The sequence below is a fragment of the Drosophila suzukii genome, chromosome 2L, assembly GCF_043229965.1.
Source record: "Drosophila suzukii chromosome 2L, CBGP_Dsuzu_IsoJpt1.0, whole genome shotgun sequence".
NCBI classification, from domain to species: domain Eukaryota; kingdom Metazoa; phylum Arthropoda; class Insecta; order Diptera; family Drosophilidae; genus Drosophila; species Drosophila suzukii.
In genome coordinates, this window is record NC_092080.1 from 10,852,744 (window position 1) to 10,867,799 (window position 15,056).

The window sequence follows — 15,056 nt, forward strand, 5'->3', positions numbered from 1 at the left end:
AAATAAATATTTGTTGTTATAGTGGTCGAATGGCGTCGCACCCAGTGCTCAGTAAAATAGTTATTAAGTTAATCATTTATGTAAGGTCTAATTTGTTAAATAAAATTATTAGGTAAATACCGAACCTCACCTGCCCTCAGTATGCCAAATTTCACATCATTAGTGTTTTAAATGCTAAATAAACTAGTTCACTGTTTGCAGTTGCAGAAACGTATTAATCATGCTACTGCAATGAATTTATTCGGTGCAAAAACTTTGTTGGTTGAACAAAGCTTTAAACTTGGCCGCGATAATTGTTTGGAGGCAATGGACCCCAGACCAGAGCTAAATCCTGGGAAAAATAGTGGGGTCCCCATGCCGCCGCTGCCAATTACTAGGCAAAAACCAGCCACAACAATGTTAGATGCTTAAAATGTCGACGAAGCGCACATTAGGCTTAATTATAAGCAAGCAGACACAAACGGAGCGCTTGAACATTACCCAAAACCAAAACAACACGTATACGCCCCCGATGTCCAGGATAGGACATTGTTGCTGCCGGAATAGTTGTTGTTATTACAGTCCTTTGTGGTGGCCAGAAAACTTCACTTGCATAACTCACGGACGAACTGAAATGACCGAAGGACAGGGCAAAGTTTTGGCCTTTAATTTCGAGCGCTGCAACGGTCACACTGGTCAACATGCAACCGTGTGGGTGTCAGTGTGGCCAACGTTGGCTATTTTCATTATTAAGGGAATTCGGATTGTAATGATATATATTAATGCACAATAGCGATTAGGTAAATGTGACTTAGAACGTAAACAGTTTACCTAAAATTCATATTAAAGCGAAAAACGATATCACATTTTGCCCGCTATGGGTTAAAGCTTCCAAATGCTAATTCTAGCTAACTCGGACAACACTTGTGCATATGTGTGGGGCCGACGTGCGTTTGGCACTTGTTGTTATTGCTGGAAAACTTTGGCAGAATTTCCCACCATCTGCGCTGCATCTGCATCCTGTGCGGTTTGCCTGCCGTTGTCGTTGTTGTCCAAACAACTTTCCACTTCCCTCTAATTCCCCAAACGCCCACCATTCTTTCCTCGCCCTCGTTGTTTGTGGCTCATTAAAGCATTAATCATAAGAAGGCGGAACGATATTTGGTTTGGGTGTATACACAGCAATGTGGTCCCGGTCACGATTGTACAACTTTAATGGCATCACGTCGACCAGCTCAATTTCTTTCACTTGGTTAGCTCAAATATGAGAGCAAACTTCACACACATACTTAAGCCCATACACTGCGATTTGTTTATATTTATGGGAACGAAAATATGCGAAGAAAGCGGCTATTGTGGTGGAAGTCATCAATAGGTTTGTTTTCGAAATAAATATACTTAACAATTATACTTATACTAGTATACTAGTGCTATATGCTAAAGAATTTTCAAAGCCTTGTATAAAGTATCTAAAAATATTGATACATTTTAGAGTACCTACTATTTTATATATTATAATGATTAATAATATAATGCTATACAAATAATTTAATTCTCAATATCAGCTTTAGATTACCAATATTAATAACTCCATTCCTTTTGAAAATGAAATATTCATATTGGCTTTAAAATACTTTATAAATACTAACATTACTATTAAAACGTTTCTGGACCTTTGTTTAATGATAGAGTATTCGTTTTTTCTCATCCAAAAGGACCTGCTTTCTTATTTGTGGGATACTTTTGTGTGGCCGCCAAGCTAATTGTTTCGATGCTTGTTGCTCGTCTGGGCCATAATTCTTAAATGCTTTATTACTCAAACACAAACCCCCATTTGGCCACACCCCAGCTCACACACAATCTCGCAAATTGGCCCAGAGCAACGTTGACGGTAATAAAAATTAAATAAAACGCATTCGCTTCCTACAAATTTCTTAATGTTTGCTTGCCTGTTTGTCCCGGGCACATATGTGTGAGTTTGTCATTCTGTTGTTGTTTTTTTTTTACATTTTGTTTGTTATATTTTGTTTGTTGCCTTGTGCAATGCTGTGGTTTGTTTTTCTTTTTTTTTTTGCCCTTCCTTTGTCATTTCCTTTACGCGGGGGTGGTGGTGGGAGGAGAGGACAGAGGGCGTAGGGCATAGGGCGTGTCGCCCCCACGGGACTTGACATTTATAGCTGGGGCATTAAAAGTCAAGAGTGGCAAATGGGGGAGGAGTTTCAGGGGGATTGAGGTCACACGTCGGGGTTCATGTGGCTCTATGTTTTAAGGCACACACTCACTTACGGCTCGTTTGGGGTAAGTAGCACGAAAAAGAGACACAGGAAATTATAAATATTGTTCAACTTCAAGGACAATTAATTATAATTAGGTAATTATTCATTTTTGGTGTTTCTAAAGAAAGTTGGGAAGGGAACAGCAAGGTAACACTTAAAGCCGTAGGGCTGAAATATAATAAATTGTGAAATTAAGATGCCATTAAAGTGCTTTAAAAGTGTTAAGAACAACTCTTAACTATGCATTATTTTCTTCTAAATATTTTATATAAATAAATATATATAAATACCACCATACATAATATTTTATATTATACTATTAATATTATTATATTATTTACAAATATTTGTATGTAATAATTCTTTTTAAAGTCTTTTGCCATTTCAAAATCAATATGAAAATGAAATCCCTAAGCTGCCATAAGGAGAGACAGAGTAAATCTTCGATTGTGCTCTGATTATTTCTTGTGACATAATTAGCTTTGGCGATATAAATCTTCATATGCGTATGCTCGTGTATCGTGTTAATTAATACACAAATGCAACTTTTAATTGAAATTAACCTGAGTGGAAATTGAAATCGGCCATGCTCGTTTGCACAGACACATATCCTCCGTACAGGGTTCAAATTGGAATGCATAAATCACAAAATAATCAGACATTTACGGCCAGAGTTTGGTGTATTATATATAGGATTGGGTGGTAGGCTGGGCGGTAGATGTCAATCTCGCAAGCCAATTGTCAATTGAATGCATTACAATTACCGAAATCCCGCAAATATTTCCTTCAACGGTGGATGGGGGCAAAAATCCTATCCAAATGCAAAACTTTCCCGCTCGATCGCATAAATACTTAAAATTGCATATGAACCAGGGCCCAGAGCCACCCACATGGCCGCCCCCTCAAAATTGCACAGAATTACAGAATCGCGGTGGTGTGTGCAATGAAAATTGATTTATCACGCACACAGCATTTACGGTCACGCATCCAACATAAATTTTCATTCACTGCCTTTTCGGAAGCAACGGCTGCCGCATTGTTTTTCCTCTTGTATATCTGAGGCGGTGGAAAATTGTTTTGTACGCAGCATAAATTGCAATTTTATACAGAAACAACTGGGCTTTAGCCGATCCGTACACCCATATGCGCATAGGTGTAGGCGAATCCGCGGTGTACAAAAAAAATAAATATAGAACTGGCTTTTATTGTAAATAACAATAAAATTGGCATTGCAGAGGAGGGGAGAAGCCAACAGTACGAGTATTTACAAGTACTTTGCGGTTACGCTCGGTTGTTAAAAGCATAAATAATTGGCTTGCCTTTAAATATTGGCTTTGGTTTCTATAGACTTTTGGCATTTTCTGTTCAAAGAAATACAAAACCAATTCGTATCAAATGTTTTTACCAATTAGAGCTTGTCATTACACACAATTAGTGAACTATGTTGATTTCACTTGTATATTAATTAACTTGATATTTAGAGGAGTGATTTTACGCTTTTATATATTTAGAATTGTGGTTCGGGATTAATGTTTTGCAAGGAAATGAAAGAGAATATTTTAAAACATTTATTTAATATATGTATAAATAAAAAAAAAAATTTAGGCTGTATACCCCTAGTTTCTTTAGGTTACCATGAAGTTAAAAATAAAGCAAGTAACATAAAAAATTGATTTCTTAATTTAAGTATTTGCATTAATTGATATTCATATACAACTTTTAACTTTTGTATGTTAAAAATTGAAGCTGTCTGCACACAAAAAAAATCCTTATCCAATCATCACTGAACATATTGCTGAACAACCCATAATAAATTGCAAAATGAGGAATGGAATGTCGCAAAGCTGACCCAGTGACAGAAAATGAACAGCAACAATGGGCATTGTAATGGCACACAAAACGGGACAGATTTGCATGCCGAAAATTCATTAGCACTTTAACAATGACAATTTATGTTATACACATTATGGCCGGTGCCACGCCCAACTACCACCTATTACCGCCCCCCAAATCCAGTTTGCCACATAACCAAATACCCACATACGGATATTATATTACAGAGCCGACGTAATTATTGCATCCTGAGGTAACATTGTGCATTGCAAAACACATTACAGTTTGATATTTGGCTCTGAGTGCATCAATTGGCAATTACAATTCACTCAAATGATTCATTCATAAGCGTCGTTTAAATCGAAATTTAAGCCAAACTTAAATCACACAGTTTGGTTAAAATGGATAAGCCACTCGATGATACCCTCTCAATGGGCACTTTTCAGCGGACCTTTCTTGGCGAAATGTCTCCCAAGACACCACTAAACAAATTAGCGTTAATTTAATGACAGACATTACCGCCCCTTTCTCGCCGTCTGGCAGGATTTATAGGTTTCTATAATAGATGACAGAAGGTTCGGTGTTCCTTTTCGACTGTGCCACTGCCACAGCCACTGCCCTTGCCTCGAGAAGTGTCCAAGTCGAGGCAATGGGCAGACCATAAATTCCATTTGATTTTCCTCCAAAAACTCCAACCTGCTATGTCAGCACCAACTGTTGCGTGGGCGTGGCATGCTGTTGAATGGCAATGATGGTGACGTTAATAAACTTGTCGCAAGGAATTTTCGATGCGACGGTACAACAGCCGGTGGAATTTTTCATTTAAAGGTGGTCACTAAGAATTTAAACGAACAGAATCGGAGCTTAACAAGTATTCCCGGCATTGTGTATTAACAAAAAAAAAACTCAATCTGACACAATTAAATTATTCAAATATAAAAAACCATTTTCGTGAATTTTTTATACAAATTGGAAATTGTTTCGAATAACGCAAAATATTGACAACTGTTACTGCATTTGACAAAACAAAAAACATTTATCAGCCACCAAAATTGTGGGGCTACTGGATTTGATGGTTTGTGGGAGCGAATAGGATTGTGACTCAAATATTGACAATAGGAAATATTCCCTTTGCTGTGAATATTTCAAAATTGTAAGCGTATATTAATCTGATTTTGCTTGTATTGGATCTGGTTAATGAAGTTTTATTTGAACGGAATAAAAGTATTTGTGTTTTAATTATTATTAATTATAATTTAATAACTGTATATCTTAAAAAGGATTACACTACTTACTGTTAAAAAAATTCTACTCCTAGTTAGAAGATTCATTTGATTCTACTTACTTTGGGTACAATCTAAACTAAGGCCTTGAGTACCATTGCCGAGCACTCGTTACTTAAACACATTGCCATAAGCCAATAATTTCAGACTGATGGAAATATTCATATAGATTTCATTCACTTTGCAGGATATTTGTAAGTACATGAGTGGGTTTTCTGCCTGCGCCCCAAAAGTGGCATCAAATGCTCCATGCCCCTCGACTTGTAAATAATAAATCTGTTGCAATTCTTCGGACAGACAAGCGAGCGGGGCAACATTCCTAGACAGGATGGCTGCATTTTAGATGCTGCTTCTGCTGCTCCCGGATGCTTTGCCTGATGTTCTACTTAAAAATCGTGACTGGGCTACCGTGTTCATATATTTGACATGCATATATTAAACACTGCTCGGCAGCTAGCAAATTTAATAACAAACTGGGGGAAAAAAAAAGAAATACGAAAATTGAAATTTGTGCTAACTTTGAGTGTCGAATAATATATTTTTTAAAATAACATGTACTTATACAAGGGAGAAATATGAAAGTTTTTGAAAGCATTTTTTTTACCCAGGTGTGCACAAAAATTGTTCGCACCTTTTCAGTTGCTTTGGCAGTTCCTTAGTTGGGGCAGAGAGTTTTCTGCTCAGCTGACAGGGCAAAACCATCCACAAATTCCTATTTGTTTGCCAGCTCTGTTCTGTTGTACATAAGTTGTGCTTCCCCTTTTACAGAAAACTTTTTGCATACAACTAATGTGCACTTCCGCTTTTTGCGCGCGCCATTTTCTTTTCGGCATCAACTTCTCCACTTCCGTATCCTTACCACTCACCGTGGACAGGAAAAAGGGAAAAGTCCTTGCAGCAGGACCGAAAAATATGCGTTGTGTACGATATTATTTTGTGCTTCGAACTTTTGTTCGACAAGAAAGGTAACGCTGTGAGTGTGGATCCGAAAGTCCCGGATGAGTGCAGGGATGCATGTATTTATTGGCAAAGTTTTCGAGGTCCTCGAGGGACTTCTCCCGGCTGGCCAGAGAGTTAAATCGGCTTTCTGCAGCTAAAAAATTTAAGTTTCTCAAGGAATTTTCAAGAATGTTCCATTTTATCTATCATACAATGTGGCAAAGTGTTACAAAAGACCAAAACCAGTAAGAAAAAAGGTTAATACGAGTATTACTGCCGAAATAAAAATTATGTGCACATGAAGAAAAATAAAACAGAAAACATTTTTAATATTGAATAATATAGTGATTGGTAATTGTTGAACTAATAAGCTTTTTTATTAGTTGTTGCTAAATTAAAATACGAATTTCAGGTTGCTTTAGGCTTGTTAACAATTTATTAGCGAGAGAGAGTACAGCAGGCGAGACGAGAATGCGTTTTATGTCGAGATCAGAATTCGTACTGATTTACAAAGAGACGGCCAGCCGAATGCAGGGCCCAAGAATGCAAGTACACAAAAAACGAGAGAGCTAGAATGGCAAGAGCTACCTTTCGCGATGCAATTAATATAAGAGATCGAATTAAGAAGTTAGTTGGCTGCTGCGGCTGCGTGACCCGACATACTCCCCCCGTTGGAAGCCTGGGTTTCAACATCATCCTTAAGGGGTAGCAGACACAGCTTGTTTACTGCTCGCTTTGTCACTCCTGATGCTGTCTTCAGAACGGCAACTCGAGCAACCCCGTCTCCACCGAAGAGAAGCTCGATCACTCTGGCGAGGGGCCACTTCATGGGAGGCAAGTTTTCGTCCTTAACCAGAACTAGGTCATCGACAACCAGGCCAGGTTTTGGGGTGCGCCACTTGGAGCGCTGCTGCAGTAATGTTAAGTATTCTTCCTTCCATCGGGACCAAAAGATCTGCTGCAAGTATGCCACGCGCTGCCATCCATCCAAGCGATTGAAGTTAAGACTGGTCACATCCGGCTCGACGAAAGAAGAAGGCGGACCACCATTCAAAAAATGTGCTGGGGTTAATACATCCAGATCAGCTGGGTTTTCTGAAATCGAGACTAATGGTCGAGAATTAACAACCGCCGAAATGTGACACACCAGGTTCCGCAACTCCTCAAATGCTAAAACAGCAGTGCCAACAGCGCGGTAGAAATGATGCTTAGCGATCTTCACAGCCGCTTCCCAAAGACCGCCAAAGTGTGGCGACCTAGGAGGAATGAAACACCAATCAATAGCCTCAGCTAGGCAAAAGTCCAATGTAGCTCTCTGATGATCACTGCTGAGGAAAAGACGCCTTAGTTCAAGCAGCTCATTGCGAGCTCCAACAAAGTTGGTTGCATTATCAGACCAAATCTGCCGCGGCCTTCTTCTAGTGCATATAAATCGTTTGAGGCCATGTAGAAACGATACCGTAGAGAGATCCTTGACCAACTCCAGATGAATAGCCTTCGTGGCGAAGCAAATGAAGACACAAACGTAGCATTTTACTGGAGGCTTGCTTCGCACCTCTGACTTGTAGAGAAAAGGCCCGCAAAAGTCAATGCCAGTGACTTCGAATGCATGAGATCCATCAAGTCGTTCCTTTGGAAGATCCGCCATTATATGCTCCACTACTCGAGGCTTCATTCGAAAGCATCTAATGCATTTGTTTACCGCCTTCATCACCGTCTTTCTCCCCCCAATAGGCCAATATTGGGATCGAATAATGCCGAGTAGTGCCCGTGGCCCAGTGTGCAGATTGCGTTCATGAAAGTGAGTAATAATGGCAATAGTGACCGAATGACTCCGTGGTAATATAATTGGATGACGCCCATTAAAATCCAGAGAAGAATTCCTCAGCCGGCCATCCACTCTAAGAAGCCCAAATTGGTCAATGAATGGCGAAAGAGATGCGAGCGAGCTGGAGGAGTGCACCATTCCCTTTGACTGCAATGATATGATGTCATCCCATAAATGTGAGCGCTGGACAAGACGAAGCAACAGGAACGTGCCGCCTTGAAGGTCAGACACCGTGAGCGTAGAGCGATGGATGCGATTACTAAACTTATAGACGTATCCGAAAACTCTTTGAAGGGCAGCAAAGGAATTGGCAAATTTGGAACTGGACACTATGTCTTCATATGGAGATTTTATTAGCAGAATCCTCCGGCGAACCTCAAGCGTTGGCTTTTCAGCAGTGATTGGGGTCGGCCAATCAGCTTTGGGACCACAGAGGAATTTTGGTCCATGAGTCCAGAGAGGAGACTCGTTGAGCGAATAGCCTGAGGAACTGGCCGCCGATCCATCAAAAACTACGCGAAGCTTTGTAGTGGAGCTATCTTCCTTTATGACGCAATGATGAGGCAAGAAATATCGGCACAACCCGATGTCAGCGGCAGAAACTGATGACATATGTCCTAGATCGAGATATTCTTTTATGAATGCTGCATATTGAGCCTTCAAAGATGGCTGACGATTCAACTTTCTCTCTAGGGACAAAAATCTTCGATAAGCTTGCTGGTAGGACTCTCCCAAAAGATCTAGATTAAACTTGGCAGGCAGCCGAACAGAATAATCACCAGCTGGCAAACGATTGACGTGTCTTACGAAATGTGCTTCACAGTCCAATTCTTCCTTAGTAGCGCGTATAATTGGCTCGGCGCAGCTTTCCACTTCCCAAAATCGTCGAAGAAGATCATCTAACCGATCGAAACTATTCTCTCTACTAGCGAGAAGTTCATCTTGAGACGACATTAAAACCGAGCCATCGGAAAGGCCATAGCCTCCAGAAACAACCCAACCCAGACGCGTCTTTTGAATTAGGGGTAATCCAGGCGGGAGCTTGATTTGGCCAACGCACAACATCTCGAAAAAGAGGCTGGCTCCGATTAAAAGATCCACCCGCTGGGGAGCATAAAACCTTGGGTCAGCTAACTGTATATTTTTGGGTATGTTCCAGCTGCCAATGTCGACGTTGAAGCTAGGCTGTCGCTCTGTTATGTTCGGAGCAATCACCGCGGTAATGTTGGCCGAGTATTCGGAAGTTCGGGACTGAATCGTAATATTGACCGAGTGACCGTCCGTCACAAAACTGGAATCTCCAACTCCAGTTACAGATGCTGAGGATTTTACTTTCTTTACTTGAAGCTGATTTGCGAATCGGGACGTTATTAGATGCAGTTGGGAGCCCGAATCGAGTAGAGCTCGACAGGGAACGAAAATCCCAGAACGGTTTTTTACTAAAATGCTAGCCGTTGCTAAGAGCACAATATCATTACTAAATTCCTGTGCAATAAGAGCAGTCGAAGTGGAAGGCAGTGCAGAGGGTGAAGCAGAAGGAAGTGCTTCTTGAAGCTGTGCTCCTTCTTGTGAGGGAAAAGAAGGTGAGTTTCCCAGGTGAAGCAGGGTGTGGTGCCTAGATCCGCATGAACGACAACTACTAGAGTTGCATTGCCGAACTTGATGACCAACCTTAAGACAATTTATGCAAAGACCGAGCCGCTTCGCTTCTTGAAGCCTATTCGCAGGAGACAGGATTTTAAAATTCTGACAATAAGAAATGGAATGCCCTGTATCATTACAGAATATACAAGTCCAGGGGTTTGCGTTCGAGGCAACAAATGCTGATCTTCGCGCATTGGGTATTCTGTTACTTCCCACCTGATTGCCCGGCGTATAGTTTGCCATGGCGAAATCCATAGTCTCCAACGTCCTGCATCGCTGCTCCAGAAATGATGCCATTGACTCCCACGTAGGAATTAAATTGACGAAGGCAGGGTCCTCTAAACGCTCTTCCCACTTTGCCTGACTTGCCGGATCCAACCTTTGGAACAGGACTTGGACGATGATGCATCCTGCGATTTGTTCCGTCGTGCCCAGTCCTTTGAGAGCACGAATATAAGCGTTGAATTTATCGGACAGCTCCCGAAGTGTCGAGACGGAACCACTCTGCACCGCCTTTAGTCCCAGGATCTCAATAATGTGTGCCTGAAAAACCAAACGTCGATTATCAAATCTATTTTTCAGCAAATCTAAAGCAATTGCGTAGTTGCCATCCGAAATTTCCAATGAGCGAATAGTTTCCAACGCTGCGTCCCTCAGGCATGATCGTAGATGCTGCAGCTTTTCTACGTTGGTGAGGTCCGGATGACTATCTATGATCGTGGTAAACATAGAATAAAAATCAGACCAATTTGCATAACCTCCAGCGAATTTTGGAAGCTCCAGTGGGGGCAGCAATGCTGTCCTATGTCGAGGCTGACGCTGCTGGGGGCCGAAAACTCCCGGAGTGATGCCGTCAGCAAAGGTTGAATGCGAAAGAAGCTGTGAGGCGCGCTTTGAAATTTCGGATCGAACCGATGACTTCAGAGTTACGAGAATGTCATCAAATTTCTCACTTAAATCACTTTCAATTTCCTCTAAATCCAACTCTTCGAGCTCACCGAGCACCTTTTTAAATGACTCTTGAAGCTCATCAATCAACTCTAACCTCACATGAAGACCGGATTCGTCGCATGAAGTTAACGCCGCACTTGATAGGGAATCCACTAAGCGCTCCACTCTATTAAATAAAGCCGTTGCCTTGCGCTTTAAAAATATTGCCCTGTTTGCATCAGCGGTAACATCTCCAAAAGTTCCCGTAGGCATGGCTACAACAACAACAGCAGACGAAATGCCCGAAATTCGGCTCAAGCGGGAAGATGAGCGCAAAGCAAACGAAGGAATAACAGCCCGTTACTTGGCTATGTACGCTTCTATGTATAGCTGATTTTGCGCCTTATATGTAAATTTCCGCAATCACCAACTGCTATTTATTTTATAGCGCTCACTGCATTTAAGGCCTTATGATTGTTGCTCCGCCAATGCACCGCAGCAGCAAGAATGAAAAAGTCAATAAATAGACTTATATGATTTGCACTTAGTGTTATTTATGCACAAATCACGTCGGGGTCACCAATGTTGAACTAATAAGCTTTTTTATTAGTTGTTGCTAAATTAAAATACGAATTTCAGGTTGCTTTAGGCTTGTTAACAATTTATTAGCGAGAGAGAGTACAGCAGGCGAGACGAGAATGCGTTTTATGTCGAGATCAGAATTCGTACTGATTTACAAAGAGACGGCCAGCCGAATGCAGGGCCCAAGAATGCAAGTACACAAAAAACGAGAGAGCTAGAATGGCAAGAGCTACCTTTCGCGATGCAATTAATATAAGAGATCGAATTAAGAAGTTAGTTGGCTGCTGCGGCTGCGTGACCCGACAGTAATCTTTAAAGCGATAAAAAAACGGTATACATTAAATGTACTCATCTCTGCATTTATTATTAGTAAAATACTATTATATATTGTTCTTAAATTGAGAACATTCTTTCTTAAAAACCGTGCAAGTACATTTTGCTTTCAATGTTCTCAATATTAGAATGAAATGGTGAGAAGAGAAGAGATAAAAGGCGTTTATTTAACAACTTTTTGATAAGTATGCACTACTGACTGGTCTAATAGTTTATATGTTGAGATATACCGCCAATTTAACTTAGTTGGAGCAAAATAAAAACACATTTTCAACTTCAAAATGTCGTTCTTTTTTTAAGAACATTTTCAACACAGATGAGAACGTCAGAGTTTTCTACGTGTCTCATAAACTCCATACCAAAATTTTCAAAGTTTTGTTTAGTTAGTTTAGTTTAGGCTTAAAAATTGAATTTAAAATGTTGTAAAAATAAATTCGATTTTATGAATTTGTTTAAAAACTGTTCTTATAAAGCTGACAGATATTCGAATCAGGGCAAAGGATGGTTTGCATAAGGGCCACATTTAAGTCAGTGGGAAATAATTGCTGGCTGGATAACAAATCTACCCCTTGGGTGCGTTAAACAAAGTGTTTTTCCTGCCGCCTGGCCAGAAGTGCAGTTGATGGCCCAAGGACCGGATAAATGAATCCCGTAAAGAGACCATCCTATGTATATCTGTGCCTTCATGCCCAAGTACGAGTGCATATCTCGGCACCCGGACGGTTGGACATGTTAAACAAAACAATCAAGACACCCGCTCAATGGGGAATGGACTCCTCTGTGTGGTTAGTCAATAAAAATACTGCCCAAATGGAATTAACACGCACTCGACCAGATCACCAGCTGCTGCAAACGAATCTAAGGTTTGCATTCCGCTGCCACGCCCACCTCCACACCGCCCACAGAATATCCAGAATATATCCTACTGCAAGTCCTCTCTGCATTGTCGCAAAACACTTTGTCTCACTTAATTTTTTCCTCGTCTACTTTTGCTTTCTTTCATTTTATTTTTTGCTCCGATATTCCCTGGCACTGGTTTTTTCCTTTGGTCGTTTTTTGGTTTTACTGCCTGCTGTTGCGATGCGGCAAACAATTTCAATTTAAATTGCCAGCTTTGCTTACCTTTTTGCCATGCTCTGGGCACACTTATCAGTGTCAATAAAAGTCCGAGGGGAGAACTCTGGCCAAAAGGAACTGGCCAAAACGAGTAGCCAAAGAAACAGCAGGCAGCGGCAAAGACAGATGTGACGCATCCAACGGCCCCAGAAAAAAAGTGCAAGTCGCAGCAGATAGACGGTGCCATGGATGATGGTGTGGCTACCAATATTTAGCCCCTGACTGCCAAATGAATTTCGGGCCAACTGGGATTTAAAGTGGCCAACGCGCAGTGCGAAGCAGAGGTCTTTAAAAAGCGTACAGCTATGGCTTAAGGGTGAAAAACTGAAATATAGACCTAAAACAAACCAAACTAGCATACACTTTAAATGAAGACTGTACATTGTACATATAAGTCAAATAAAATCAGTGAGTTCCTTAAAAAGATTTATGAACATTGGAGATTTTATAAGGAAAATTTAAAATAAATTTAAAGAAACTTATGAACTTATATGAATTAACCAATTAACAAATTCCACATGAGTGGAGTGAGATCATCTATATCAACATATCAACAGAAAGCGTAGGAGTAAAGCCAGTTGCTTTTTGTATAAGCATTACGAAGCCAAGAAATATATTTTTGCTCTTGTGTTCATATCTGACTTTCTTCTCTTCCGCTGGCACTGAAACAAAAACCATTATTGTAGTAGTACAAGTCGAAATATGTGTGGGTAATCTGGGTGGACGTGCTCGTAGGAGTTTATTTTACTGACACCGCATGGCGTCTCTTAATTAAGCAAAAAAGGACTGGGCCAATAAAAGCATGAATGCCAAATATAAGCTTATGATTTATGAATCGAAAGTGAAAAAATAAAATATATACCTATAAAAATTTTACATTTCTAAGAACAAGACTTACAAAAAATCGTAATTGTCATCTTGAATGTTTCTTCCAATAATTTTTTTTTACTTTTTAAAGTGTACCATGAATGCATTTACCCATGTACTATTATTACTATTAAGTAAAGAGTTGGTTAAGGGACATTTTCCTGTTTGATATCCATTTTTGTATCGGTCTGCCAAGCTGAACATTCTCCTCCCTCGTCCATTTTTGCTTTTTCATATTTCACTTTCGAAAAAACGAATGCGGCGGCTTAAACTGAAAACAAATTGTTCCTGTGTTTGTACTTTTCTTAATTTCTTCTTTCACTCTTTTTTCATAAAAGCAATATTAAAGGACATGAGTGCAAATATCCCGAGTGTAAATATGAAATGCGAGGGAGAGAAGGCAATACGAAAAGTGGTATAATAAATAAAAGTCAGCTCAGAATGATTCAAATGGTCACCACAAGAGGTGAAAAAGTAATAAAATATTGAAGAAAAATTCTTTAAATAAGGGAGTAATTCCCAGATATATCAGATTTCAAGTTACTAAAATCGAAAATAAATAACCGGGATATTTATTTAGGGTTACATACGGTTCAGTTCAGTAACTGTCTTAAAAAAGGGTTAACTATCTCTGCTACACTTACATCATCAAACGCTTTAATAAACTCCACCCCGCCGACAGTTCCGTTCGAGTTTTGAGTGTTATTGCATTAATACGAAGAAAACACAGTAAAAACCTCATTTTCAGCACAATTTTCACATTGCAACACAAATTAATTTCCTTTGAGATTTGACTTCTGCGCAACTTTATCGAGTGTACTGTGAGATGGCGAGTTGGCGTCCTTGCTGCAGTAACGTTTATGTATATTGTTCCCCCAACTGCCCTCAACGTTGACCCCCGAAAAGCAGAAAGGTCGCAAAAGTATGAAATGTCACTTTACAGTTAAAATGTCCAGAAAATTATCAACTTTAACATTTTGTTGCCTTTCTGGCTCGTCCTGCAGTAAGAGATAGGAAATATAGTTTCCCAGTTTACTTGCTTGGCTGGGTTTTTGCTGCCACAGACGGCAACTTATAATGAAGTCCTCGAGGACGAGGCACTCCGAGAATCTCTCTCAGTTATTTTAATGCAATTATCTTACCAATTGCGAGTGCGAGAGTGTCTGTGGTTCAACGGAATGCAATGCAAAAATTTTTGAATATGTTTCTGCTTGTAAAAAAAATCCTGATAACAAGCTGTAAAAAACTTTTAATTAGCCATACAAGTTAATAACGAGCATACGCAACGTTGAACCCCTGAGCATCGCTCGTAAACTCAAAAATATATTTAACAACATTTTGCTCACTGATTTTTTGTATAGTAATCTTACAAGGGCAACTGTATTGGAAGTTTAAAATAAATTTGTGAAGTCAGTTATGAAACCTCTTAATAATTTGTGAAATAAT